Source organism: Sapajus apella, unplaced genomic scaffold (assembly GCF_009761245.1).
Source record: "Sapajus apella isolate SASKATOON/1434 unplaced genomic scaffold, GSC_monkey_1.0 scaffold35, whole genome shotgun sequence".
NCBI classification, from domain to species: domain Eukaryota; kingdom Metazoa; phylum Chordata; class Mammalia; order Primates; family Cebidae; genus Sapajus; species Sapajus apella.
The window spans coordinates 8,582,918-8,595,302 of NW_022436975.1; positions in this window are offsets into that span (position 1 = coordinate 8,582,918).

The following is a 12,385-nucleotide window of genomic DNA, read 5'->3' on the forward strand; positions in this document are numbered from 1 at the left end:
TTGGTTCCCTCTGAAATTACTGTGGAAAATAAAACAAGAAAAAAATCAAAAACAACAAAACAAAAACAAGGGTTGAAACAGAAATATGAGCTTGAAGTTACATCTTGGTCTGGGAAAGGATTAGTATATATTTTTTAAAAAATATTCTCACAATGAAGAATTGAACATTTTTAAATTAGATCACATTTGTATTTCTTTCGTTTAAATTTAGTTTTCTTGACAGTGTGAAATCTGGTTGATTTTTTATTGGATTTCCTACATGATTCTGTATAGTTAATATAGAGCCTTAATCATTATTTCCATCAGTTTTATAGTTGGACACTATCATATGAAGAGTAATTTTCTTCTGTTGACCATGTGGGTTGATTTTCTCAGATTGCTCTGAATCTAATGGAAGATAAAAATATTATTTTACTTTTCTTTCATGGGGTTGGCTGTCTTTGGCTCCATCCTTCCATAGATCAGGAGATCAGGCTCACTGAGCTCTACTTCTAACATTTTCAGAGTCAAAGGTGCTAAAAAAAAAAAATACACAGATGTATAGATAATTGAGAAGACAGCCCAACCTTCTGAACTCAGCTGTGGACAAATGCCTATAAGTTGTCTGACATTCCAGAGAGCATTTCCATTGAGGCCTATGACATGTGTGGGAGAGGTCCACTAACTACCTCCATTGTATTTTCACTATCATAACATTATACGTTTATTATGGAAAATGTCCTCTCTCTCTTCTAGCTACAGACATATATTACTCCAGAATCATGAGAAATACATCTGATAAAATATTTAATAGAGTAAAAAAAAACAGAGGTTTATGTTGTCTAATTTCTACAAAGATCGACATTGAATCTATCTCTATGAAATAACAGGAAAACAAAAACAAAAACAAAAAACCTCTGCTACCACGTTATACCACGTTCCCTAAAACAAGGTCAGTTGAATAAGTCATTGGGCTCATAAAAATCTAAAACTACTTAGGTGTGCACTAGCCTGCCAGGTCTGCCATAAAAAATACCATGCACTGGGTGGCTTAAACAGCAGAAATTTATTTCTCACAGTTCTGAATGCTGGAAGTCCAAGATCAAGTTGTCAGCAGTTTTAGTTTCTCCTGAGGTCTCTCTCTGGCTTGCGGATGGCAGCCTTCTCACAGAGTCCTCTCATGGCCTTTGCTCTGTGTGTACATCACTGGTATCTCTCCATGTATCCAAATGTTTTGTTCGTATAAGGACACTAGTCATATTGGATTAAGGCCCACCCTAATGACCTCTTTTTAACTTAATCACCTCTTTAAAGGCCCCATCTCTAAATATAGTCACATTCTAAGGTACTGAGGATTACAGCTTCAACATATGAATTTGCTGAAGGGGCATAATTCAGTCCATAACAAAAGGATCACTTGAAAATCATTCTGATCTCTTTCTTCACTCTCCTCTTTCCTTCCAACTCTACTGCCCTCATTTCTGGATCAAGCCCAATTATCTGTGGGTTCAATGGTGGTACCTGACCCCAGTGAATGTTTTAGGTCCAAGTTGGTCCCAATTTGAATAGAGTTGACTTTTCATACACCATTTCCTACATCCTGTGTTTTACCACATTTTATCATGGAAGAACTTAAAATTCTTTTCTCCAAGGTCCTACAAACCAAACTATGCATTTTTTTGATTGAATGTACTTTGAAATTAATCGCCCACAGTCTTGGAAGTCTTGGCTAGTATTCCTAAGAAGACCATTACCTCAGAACACAAATGCATCAATCTTCCTAAATCTGTAAGATCTGACTTTGACTTGACTGTAGAGACATTCATTTGTCTGAGTTTCTGAATCTCTGGTTGCACCATAAGTCTGATCTTATGGCAGAATTATCATTGGATTGGATTTTGAGTTATTTATGCATTGGGAATTGTCATTCAATATTAACCAAATATATTTTGTATAATTTGGAATCCAGAAATATCTCAGTATAGATTAAATAATTTTGCAGGACAGGGTAAAAAGACAGTAAATATTAATAAAATATATTAGCTCTGCTCCATTAGCCATTACCATTCTTAGGATAATTCTTCTGCATTTCTAATCCAATATGAATTACATGGTTTGGGAAATGATAAATAATTAAAATAATTACAGAAAATAAGAGTTTATTTCCAGTGTTCTTACTGAGAAGCCATGTGCTATGAAAACACAATGGGAAAACATGTGCTGCTGCTTCATTTGTAAAACAAAAATTTATTTTCATTCATTCTTCAGACATCTAAATTTCTAATACAAATGACAAAGCTCTTGTCTCATTAGAAAAACAAGTGTAGTTTGTTAGTTGATTTTTTACACAATTATAATTGAGTAAAATGCTTAATATTTACCAATATAAGAAGTTAGAAAATATAACATATGCACATTCCTCATGCATGTACTTTCAAAGTAAATTTATTTTAGAATAAGCAATTATCAGTAATGACAATTATGTAAATGACTTACAAGTAATATAATTTTATGATATGTGTCTTCCCAAGAAACTATTCAAATTTGAATAGCAAAGATAACCTGAGACAAATGAACGAGACATGTCTTTTTTTGATTTAATGTTTATTTAATAGCTTTATGTGACATAGGAGACTTCATAAGGAAATGAAGACCCAAAGAAAGAGATGAACCTGTTTTAAATTTTTTATTTATTTATTTTTTATTATATGTTAAGTTCTGGGGTACATATGCAGAACGTGCAGGTTTGTTACATAGGTATACACATGCCATGGTGGTTTGCTGCACCCATCACCCCATCATCTACATTAGGTATTTCTCCTAATGCTATCCCTCCCCTAGAGCCCCACCCCACAACAGGCCCCAGTGTATGATGTTCCCCTCCCTGTGTCCAGGTGTTCTCATTGTTCAACTCCCACTTATGAGTGAGAACATGCTGTGTTTGGTTTTCTGTTTCTGTGTTAGTTTGCTGCGAATGACGGTTTCCAGCTTCATTCATGTCCCTGCCAAGAATATAAACTCATCTTTTTTTTATGGCTGTGTAGTATTCCATGGTGTATATATGCCACATTGTCTTCATCCAGTCTATCGTTGATGGGCATTTGGGTTGGTTCCAAGTCTTTGCTATTGTGAATAGTGCTGCAATAAACGTACATGTATATGTGTCTTTATAGTAGAATGATCTATAATACTTTAGGTATATACCCAGTAATTGGATTGCTGGGTCAAATGGTATTTCTAGTTCTTGATCCTTGAGGAATCGCCACACTGTCTTCCACAATGGTTGAACTAATTTACACTCCTACCAACAGCATAAAAGCATTCCTATTTCTTGACATCCTTTCCAGCATCTGTTGTTTCTAACTCTTTGATGATCACCGTTCTACCTGGTGTGAGATGGTATCTCAATGTGGTTTTGATTTGCATTTTCCTAATGACCAGTGGTGATGAGCTTTTTTTCATGTTTGTTGTCTGCATAAATGTCTTCTTTTGAGAAGTTGTCTGTTCATATCCTTCACTCACATTTCGATGGGGTTGTTTTTTTCCTGTAAATTTGTTTTAAGCTCTTTGTAGATTTTGGATATTAGCCCTTTGTCAAATGGATAGGTTGCAAAATTTTTTTCCCATTCTGTAGGTTGCCTTTTCACTCTAATGACAGTTTCTTTTGCTGTACAGAAGCTGTTAAATTTAATTAGATCACATTTGTCAATTTTGGCTTTTGTTGCCATTGCTTTTGGTGTTTTAGTCATGAAGTCTTTGCCCATGCCTATGTCCTGAGTGGTATTGCCTAGGTTTTCTTCTAGGGATTTTATGGTTTTAGGTCTTATGTTTAAGCCTTTAATCCCTCTTGAGTTAATTTTTGAATAGGGTGTAAAGAAGGGGTCCAGTTTCAGTTTTCTGTATATGGCTAGTCAGTTTTCCCAACACCATGTATTAAATAGGGAATATTTTTCCCATTGCTTGTTTTTGCCAATTTTTTCAAAGATCAGATGGTCGTAGATGTGTGGCATTATTTCTGAGGCCTCTGTTTTGTTCCATTGGCCTATATATCTGTTTTGGTACCAGTATCATGCTGTTTTGGTTCATGAAGTTTTGTAGTATAGTCTAAAGTCAGGTAGCATGATGCCTCCAGCTTTGTTCTTTTTGCTTAGAATTGTCTTGGATATACAGGTTTTTTTTTTTTTTTTTTGGTTTCGTATGGAATTTAAAGTAGTTTTTTTTTCCTAATTCTCTGAAGAAAATCTATGGTAGCTTGATGGAGATAGCATTGAATCTATAAATTACTTTGGGCAGTATGGCCATTTTCACAATATTGATTTTTCCTATCCATGATCATGGAATGTTTTTTCCATTTGTTTGTGTCTTCTCTTATTTCCCTGAGCAGTGGTTTGTAGTTCTTCTTGAAGAGGGTGTTCACATTTCTTGTAAGTTGTATCCCTAGGTTTTTTTTTTCTCTTTGTAGCAATTGTGAATGGGTGTTCACTCACGATTTGGCTTTCTGTCTATTATTGGTATATAGGAATGCTTGTGATTTCTACATACTGATTTTGTATCCTGAGACTTTGCTGAAGTTGTTTATCAGCTTAAGGAGATTTTGGGCTGAGATAATGGGGTCTTCTAAATATACAATCATGTCATCTGCAAATAGAGACAATTTGACTTCCTCTTTTCCTATGTGAATATGCTTTATTTCTTTCTCTCTCCTGATTGCCCTGGCCAGAACTTTCAATACTATGTTGAAAAGGAGTGGTGAGAGAGGGCATCCTTGTTTTGTGCCAAGTTTCAAAGGGAATGCTTTCAGCATTTGCCCATTCAGTATAATATTGGCTGTGGGTTTGTCATAAATAGCTCTTATTATTTTGAGATACATTCCATTAATACTTAGTTTATTGAGAGTTTTTAGTATGAAGGGGTGTTGAATTTTATCAAAGACCTTTTCTGCATCTATTGAGATAATCATGTGGTTTTTGTTTTTGCTTCTGTTTATGTGATGGATTACATTGATTTGCATATGTTAAACCAGCCTTGCATCCCAGAAATGAAGCTGACTTGATCATGGTGGATAGCTTTTTGATGTGCTGCTGGATTCAGTTTGCCAGTATTTTATTCAGGATTTTCACATAATTGTTCATCAGAGATATTAGCCTGAAATTTTCTTTTTTTGTTGTGTCTCTGCCAGGTTTTGGTATCAGGATGATGCTGGCCTCATAAAATGTGTCCCTCTTTTTCCGTTGTTTAAAAGTTTCAGAAGGAATGGTACCAGTTCCTCCTTGTACCTCTGGTAGAATTGGGCTGTGAATCCATCTGGTCCTGGGCGTTTTTTTGGTTGGTAAGCTATTAATTACTGCCTCAATTTCAGAATTTGTTATTGGTCTATTCTGGGATTTGACTTCTTCCTTGTTTAGTCTTGAGAGGGTGTATGTGTCCAGAAATTTATCCATTTCTTCTAGATTTTCTAGTTTATTTGCATAGAGGTGTTTGTAGTATTCTCCAATGGTAGTTTGTATTTCCGTGGGATCAGTAGTAATATCCCCTTTATCGATTTTATTGTGTCTTTTTATTCTTCTCTCTTCTTTATTAATCTGGCTAGCAGTCTATCTATTTTGTTAATCTTTTCAAAAAACAAAGTCCTGGATTCATTGAGGTTTTGAAGGGTTTTTTGGGTCTGTATCTCCTTCTGTTCTGCTCTGATTTTAGTTATTTCTTGTCTTCTGCTAGCTTTTGAATTTATTTGCCTTTGCTTCTCTAGTTGTTTTAATTGTGACATTAGGGTGTTGATTTTAGATCTTTCCTACTTTCTCCTGTGAACATTTAGTACCATACATTTTCCTCTAAACTCTGCTTTAGCTGTGTCCCAGAGATTCTGGTACATTGTGTCTTTGTTCTCATTGGTTTCAAATAACTTATTTATTTCTACCTTAATTTCATTATTTACCTAATAGGCATTCAGGAGGAGGTTGTTCGGTTTCCATGTAGTTGTGTGGTTTTGAGTGAGTTTCTTAATCCTGAGCTCTAATTTGATTGCTCTGTGGTCTGAGAAACTGTTTGTTATGATTTCCATTCTTTTGGATTTGCTGAGGGGTGTTTTACTTCCAATTTTGTGATCAATTTTTGAATAAGTGCAATGTGGTGCTGAGAAGAATGTATATTCTGTTGATTTGGGCTGGAAAATCCTATAGATGTCTACCATGTCCTCTTGGTCCAGAGCTGAGTTCAGTTCCTGAATATCCTTGTTAATTTTCTGTCTCGATCTGTCTAATATTGACAGTGGGGTATTAAAGTCTCCCACTGTTATTGTGTGGGAGTCTAAGTCTCTCTGTAGGTCTCTAAGAACTTGATGTATGAGTCTGGGTGCTCCTTTATTGGGTGCATAAATATTTAGGATAGTTAGCTCTTCTTGGTTGCATTGATCCTTTTACCATTATTTAATGCCCTTCTTTGTCTTTTTTGATCTTTGTTGTTTTAAAGTCAATTTTTTCAGAGACTAGGATTGCAACTCCTGCTTTTTTTTTTTTTCTTTCCATTTGATTGGTAAATCTTCCTTCATCTCTTTGTTTTGAGCCTATGTCTGTCTTTGCAGGTGAGATGGGTCTCCTGAACACAGCACACCAATGGGTCTTGACTCTAACTAATTGACCAGTTTGTGTCTTTGAATGGGGGCATTTGGCCCATTTACATTTAAGGTTAATATTGTTATATGTGAATTTGATCCTGTCACTATGATGCTAGCTGGTTATTCTGCCCATTAGTTGATGCAATTTCTTCATAGTGTCAGTGGTCTTTACAATTTGGAATGTTTTTTCAGTAGCTGGTACCAGTTTTTCCTTTCCATATTTAGTGCTTCCTTCAGCAACTCTTGTAAGGCAGGCCTGGTGGTAACAAAATCTCTCAGCATTTCCTTGTCTGTAAAGGATTTTATTTTCCTTCCCTTGTGAAGCTTAGTTTGGCAGGATATGAAATTTTGAGTTGAAAATTCTTTTCTTTCAGGATGTTGAATATTGGCCCCCACTCTCTTTTGGTTTTTTGGGTTTCTTCAGAGAGATCTTCTGTTAGTCTGATGGGCTTCCCTTTGTGGGTAACCCAACCTTTGTCTCTGGCTGCCTTTGGCATTTTTTCTTTCATTTCAACCTAGGTGAATCTGATAATTATGTGTCTTGGGGTTGATCTTCTTGAGGAGTATCTTTGCGGTGTTCTCTGTATTTCCTGAATTTGAATGTTGACCTATCTTGCTAGGTTGGGGAAGTTCTCCTGGATAATGTCCTGAAGAGTGTTTTCCAACTTGGTTCCATTCTCTCCATCGCTTTCAGGTACGCCAATCAAATGTAGGTTTGGTCTTTTCACATAGTCCCATATTTCTTGGAGGCTTTGTTTGTCCCTTTTCATTCTTTTTCCTCTAATCTTGTCTTCATGCTTTATTTCATTCAATTGATCTTCAATCTGTGATATCCTTTCCTCCACTTGATCAATTCAGCTATTGATACTTCTTTATGCTTCAGGAGCTTCTCGTGCTGTGTTTTTCAGCTCCACCAGGTCATTTATGTTCTTGCCTAAACTGGTTACTCTTGTTAGTGTTGAGAAAAGCTGCAAAGGAGAAAGGACTTACAGAGTGCCTACATAAACTGGTTATGAAAAGCATCTGAGGAAGAAGACCTCTCCATGCCTCATGTTCCAGTGCAGGGTGACCTAGGCTCTGTTACCATAAACATTGTATTCAAGGACGTAAAACCCCTTTATAGCACTGTAATGTACCCAGACTTGTAGGCTCCTTGTAAGGCCCGAGTTCCATCAACTACATAGATAATGAGCTAAAGATAACCACATGTTCTTGTTTTGTGAAACTCCCAAACCACCACTGTTATCAATCCTTAGGATGACACACCAGTTCCGGCTCACTGATTCACTTCTGGCTCACTGATTCACTCCACCATGACTCTACCCCAACCTATAGATCAAAGTGATTGTAACCAATAAATAGTGTGGATGATCAGAGCTTGGGGCCTTCACTGCCTCCTTCAGAGTAATAAAGTGATGGCCCTGGTCCCACTGTCTCTCTTAATCTGTCTTTTTCTCCTTCCTTTGTTGCCACCAAACTCAGGGTACCAACGGGTGATATAGGGCTGGCTCCCTACAGTTAGCAATTCCTCGAACCCTTTTTCAAGGTTTCTAGCTTCCTTGCATTGGGTTAGAACATGCTCTTTTAGCTTGGAGGAGTTTGTTATTACCTACATTTTGAAGCCTACTTCTGTCAATTCATCAAACTTGTTCTCTGTCCAGTTTTGTTCCCTTGCTGGCAAGGAGTTGTGATCTTTTGGAGGAGAGGGGGCATCCTGGGTTTTGGAATTTTCAGGCTTTTTGCACTGAATTTTCCTCATCTTTGTGGATTTATCTACCTTCGTCTTTGATGTTGGTGACTTTCAGGTGGGAGTTTTGTGTGGACATCCTTTTTGTTGATGTTGATGCTGTTCCTTTCTGTTTGTTAGTTTTCCTTCTAACAGTCAGGCTTCTCTGCTTTTGGTCTGCTGGAGTTTGTTGGAGGTCCACTTTAGATGCTGCTTGCCTGGATATCACCAGCTGAGGCTGCAGAACAGTAAAGATTGCTGCCTGATTCTTTCTCTGGAAGCTTCATCCCAGAGGGGCAGCCACCAGATGCCCACCAAAGCTTTCCTGTATGAGGTGTCTGTCCACCCCTGCTGGAAGGTGTCTCCCAGTCAGGAGGCACAGGGGTCAGGGACCCACTTGAGGAGATAGTCTGTCCCTTTCCAGAGCTCAAGCACTGTGCTGGGAGATCTGCTGCTCTCTTCAGAGATGGCAGGCAGGAACATTTAAGTCTGCTGAATCTGCACCCACAGCCACCCATTCCCCCAAGTGCTCTGTCTCAGGGAGATGGGAGTTTTATCTATAAGCCCCAGACTGGAGCTGCTGCCTTTTTTTCAGAGTTGCCCTGCTCAGAGAGGAGGAAACTAGAGAGGCAGTCTGGCTATAGCAGCTTTGCTGAGCTGCGGTGGTTTCTGCCCAATTCAAACTTCCCTGCAGCTTTGTTTAGACTGTGAGGGGAAAACCGCCTACTCAAGCTTCAGTAATGGTGGATGCTCCCTCCCCACCAAGCTTGAGCATCCCAGGTCGACTTCAGACTGCTGTGCTGGCAGCAACAATCTCAAGCCAGTGGATCTTAGCCTGCTCGTCTCCATGGGGGTGGGACCTGCTGTGCTATACCACTTGTCTTCCTTGTTTCAGACCCCTTTCCAAGCAAGTGAACGGTTCTGTCTTGCTGGCATTCCAGGCATTAGTGGGGTATGAACAAAAGAACCTCACAGCTAGCTTGGTATCTACCCAAAAGGCTGCCCAGTTTTGTGCTTGAATCCCAGGGCCCTGGTGTAGCGCCCTAGGGAATCTCCTGGTCTGTGGGTTGTGAAGACCATGGGAAAATCGTAGTGTCTGGGCCAGAGTGCACAGTTCCTCATGGCACAGTCTCTCATGATTTCCTTTGGCTAGGGGATGGAGTTCCCCAACCCCTTGCACTTCCTGGGTAAGGCGATGCCCACCCTGCTTTGGCTTACCCTCTGTGGGCTGCACCCACTGCCTAAACAGTCCCAGTGAAATGAGCCAAGTACTTCAGTTGGAAATGCAGAAATCACTTGTCTTCTGCATTGATCTCGCTGGGAACTACAGACCGGAGCTATTCCTATTCCTGTATCATCTTCTCAGGTCTCAAAATGTCTGTCTTTTAAAGTGTTATAGTAATTAACTATAATCAATTGAGTGTAATTGACAATTTTTCTCAAGTTGAAAGTTACTGTAGCATAGAAAAAAGGACTTCATAGTTGAGTTGAATCTGGATAAATTACAAATGACAGGCTTTTCATTTGTATTATTTAATTTGCAACTTCAAAATTTTGCAAAGGAACAAAATGCAAATTATATTTTCCACATAATAAAATGAGTGTCACTTTTAATTTAGTTTTTTTGCCTTGGAAATATTCCTATTACTGCCAGAATCATTTGCTCAATTTAAAGCAAAATTGTGGCGTATATATGGACTACCTACAAGTGGTTGAATAGTCTTTTTAGAATTATATATATATACACACATATAATTGCATTTTAGGTTCTGGGTTAAAAAAATAAAATTTTATGTACTCTTGATTAAACATTTTTACTTAACTAAGAAATAAATGTGAAAAGTATATTTTTTCATTTTCAAAATTTCCTAATGATCTGAACAAGAAGGTGGAATTTGGAGGCATTCAGGATAGAAAATTTGTTGAGAATTCACATTCAAATCTCTCATTTCCTGCTTTTCTTCAATAACATCAGCAAAATTCATTAAAAATCAATTCATTTGGCCTGATTTTCCCTGTATGCCTTAATGGTAGCATATACGGAATGAATGCTTATTCCGCTTATAGTTTTTCATAGACTTTTCTCCCACATTTGTGTCTTTGATTCTTCTTTGCCTAGCTGCCTTACCCTGCTCTCTCTTCCCCCTCCTGGCCTTCTTATTCTTCTCTGTTCTCCACGCCCCTGGTGTCCCACCTAGTCCTGTGATGTCTGTCCTCTTGCACAGTACAATGCTCAAACACCTCCTTCTTGCCCTCCTTCACCAAATCCACTTCACATTCCACTTCATGCAGTTTGGTTCCCCCACCGTTTATGACATAGTGCCATATACAGATTATTAAACATCAATCAAGCTAAAAACAATAAATCTATTATGTTATTTGATTTCAACATTACACTTGTGTTTATGGCCATTTGCTCAGAATTTACTGTAGACGGGACACTCTTGTGGGGCCCTGTATCTGACACCAAATAATTTAGTACATAGGGCTATTAAAGAGCAACATTTTAGCAAACCAAGTTTTAAACATCGAATTGGCTTTTATTAGTGATTCATGCATCAAGTGACATTCCGTCTATGAAAAGGAAGGCACCCTACTGAGCTTAGCAGATGGATGGGCTTTATAGTGGAAAAGACTGAAGAAAGTAGAAACAAGGAACAAAAAGTGGATCGGTCATTTCAAAGCTACTTTCTTTGCATACGTTAAACTAGAGGATATTTCCCTAACATATGAGCTCAGGTTGACTGGGCCTCTTTCAATTGGTTGCTGTGAATCTCCTTTTTTTTCTTCTTTTTGAATAATTGGCCCGTTTTTATGTTAAGTTTGACAATGTGGCATCTGCATGAGTGACTCCATTCTGGTTTGATCTGGTCTGTTGGGGACTAGTGCGGGAGCTTAATCCAAGACAATGACCTCCTCATATTTTATTGAACAGTTTTCTCCTGTTTATCAGACTCAACCTATACTGAGAGATTTGATCAAAATTTATGGCATCAGCACTACTCTTAGTCACCATCATGGCTGGGTTGTCTTTGTCTTAGCATGGAACTCATAAGTCACAATGTCAGGCTTGCAGAAGACACATTCCTTTTATACGCCTTGCTTTGTTGCTCTAATCACAGTGAGACCACCTGGCGTACACTGATGGCTGCAAATACACCTTCAAAACCCTTGAGAAAATGCACCAGGGAGATTACAATGGGACTATCAGGAGGTTATACCAAGGGATTAGAGTATACTTCTTAACAAATGCCTCATGAACCAAACCAGATAAAATAAACAAAAGAAAAACAAAGGCTAATGTCTTAATGGCTTAGGACAAATTATAAACTTGGTCTCTGAGTCCAGAGGGCAGTTAGTTGACAAGATTTCTGGATTTGAACTTAAAGCATATTTTCCTGATTTAGTTTGAATGTCTCTGGTTATAGCATTGGACATTTTGATGAACTCCCTTAGTGGCCCACATACCAAGCATAGGGTTTGTCTCCTGACATTTACATCAAGTTGCCTAGTTCCAGCTTGTAGGGCCTCAGGAATATAGAAGTTTTTGTCCTTAGTGACTCCAAGTTAGAAAGCTGGGAGAAAGTTGGAAACATGAGTTTGGAGAGACACAGTCAGATATTGGAGGAAATTAGAAGATACAGGATCCGGTCCTGCCTACAGTTAGATAATAAAAACCTGAAAAACAATGAATAGGGCTCTAATCTAATAATAGATGAATTATAGTTTTCTTCTGAAACATAACTTTCTCTCTAGAACTGCCCCCATTTCTACCAAATATAATCACAGTAAGACTAAATCATTTGTAAAGTAAGTCTAGTCTCATTAAACCTGGCCTAATTTTTTGTATAAGTGAAACAAGAATAGTGATTGCCATAGAGACTCTTTAAGTCTTCTGGAACTTTTGAGGAGGTATCTCAGATAAGACTTTTAAAAGCCTCTTGAGACCAGGAAGCCACACCAAGGATTCATCATCAGATTTTGCCTGCAATATCTACAAATGTAGGTAAACTCCTCTCTTTTTGAGATCCCCCAAATATTTTTAAGCTTCATGGACATAAATTTCA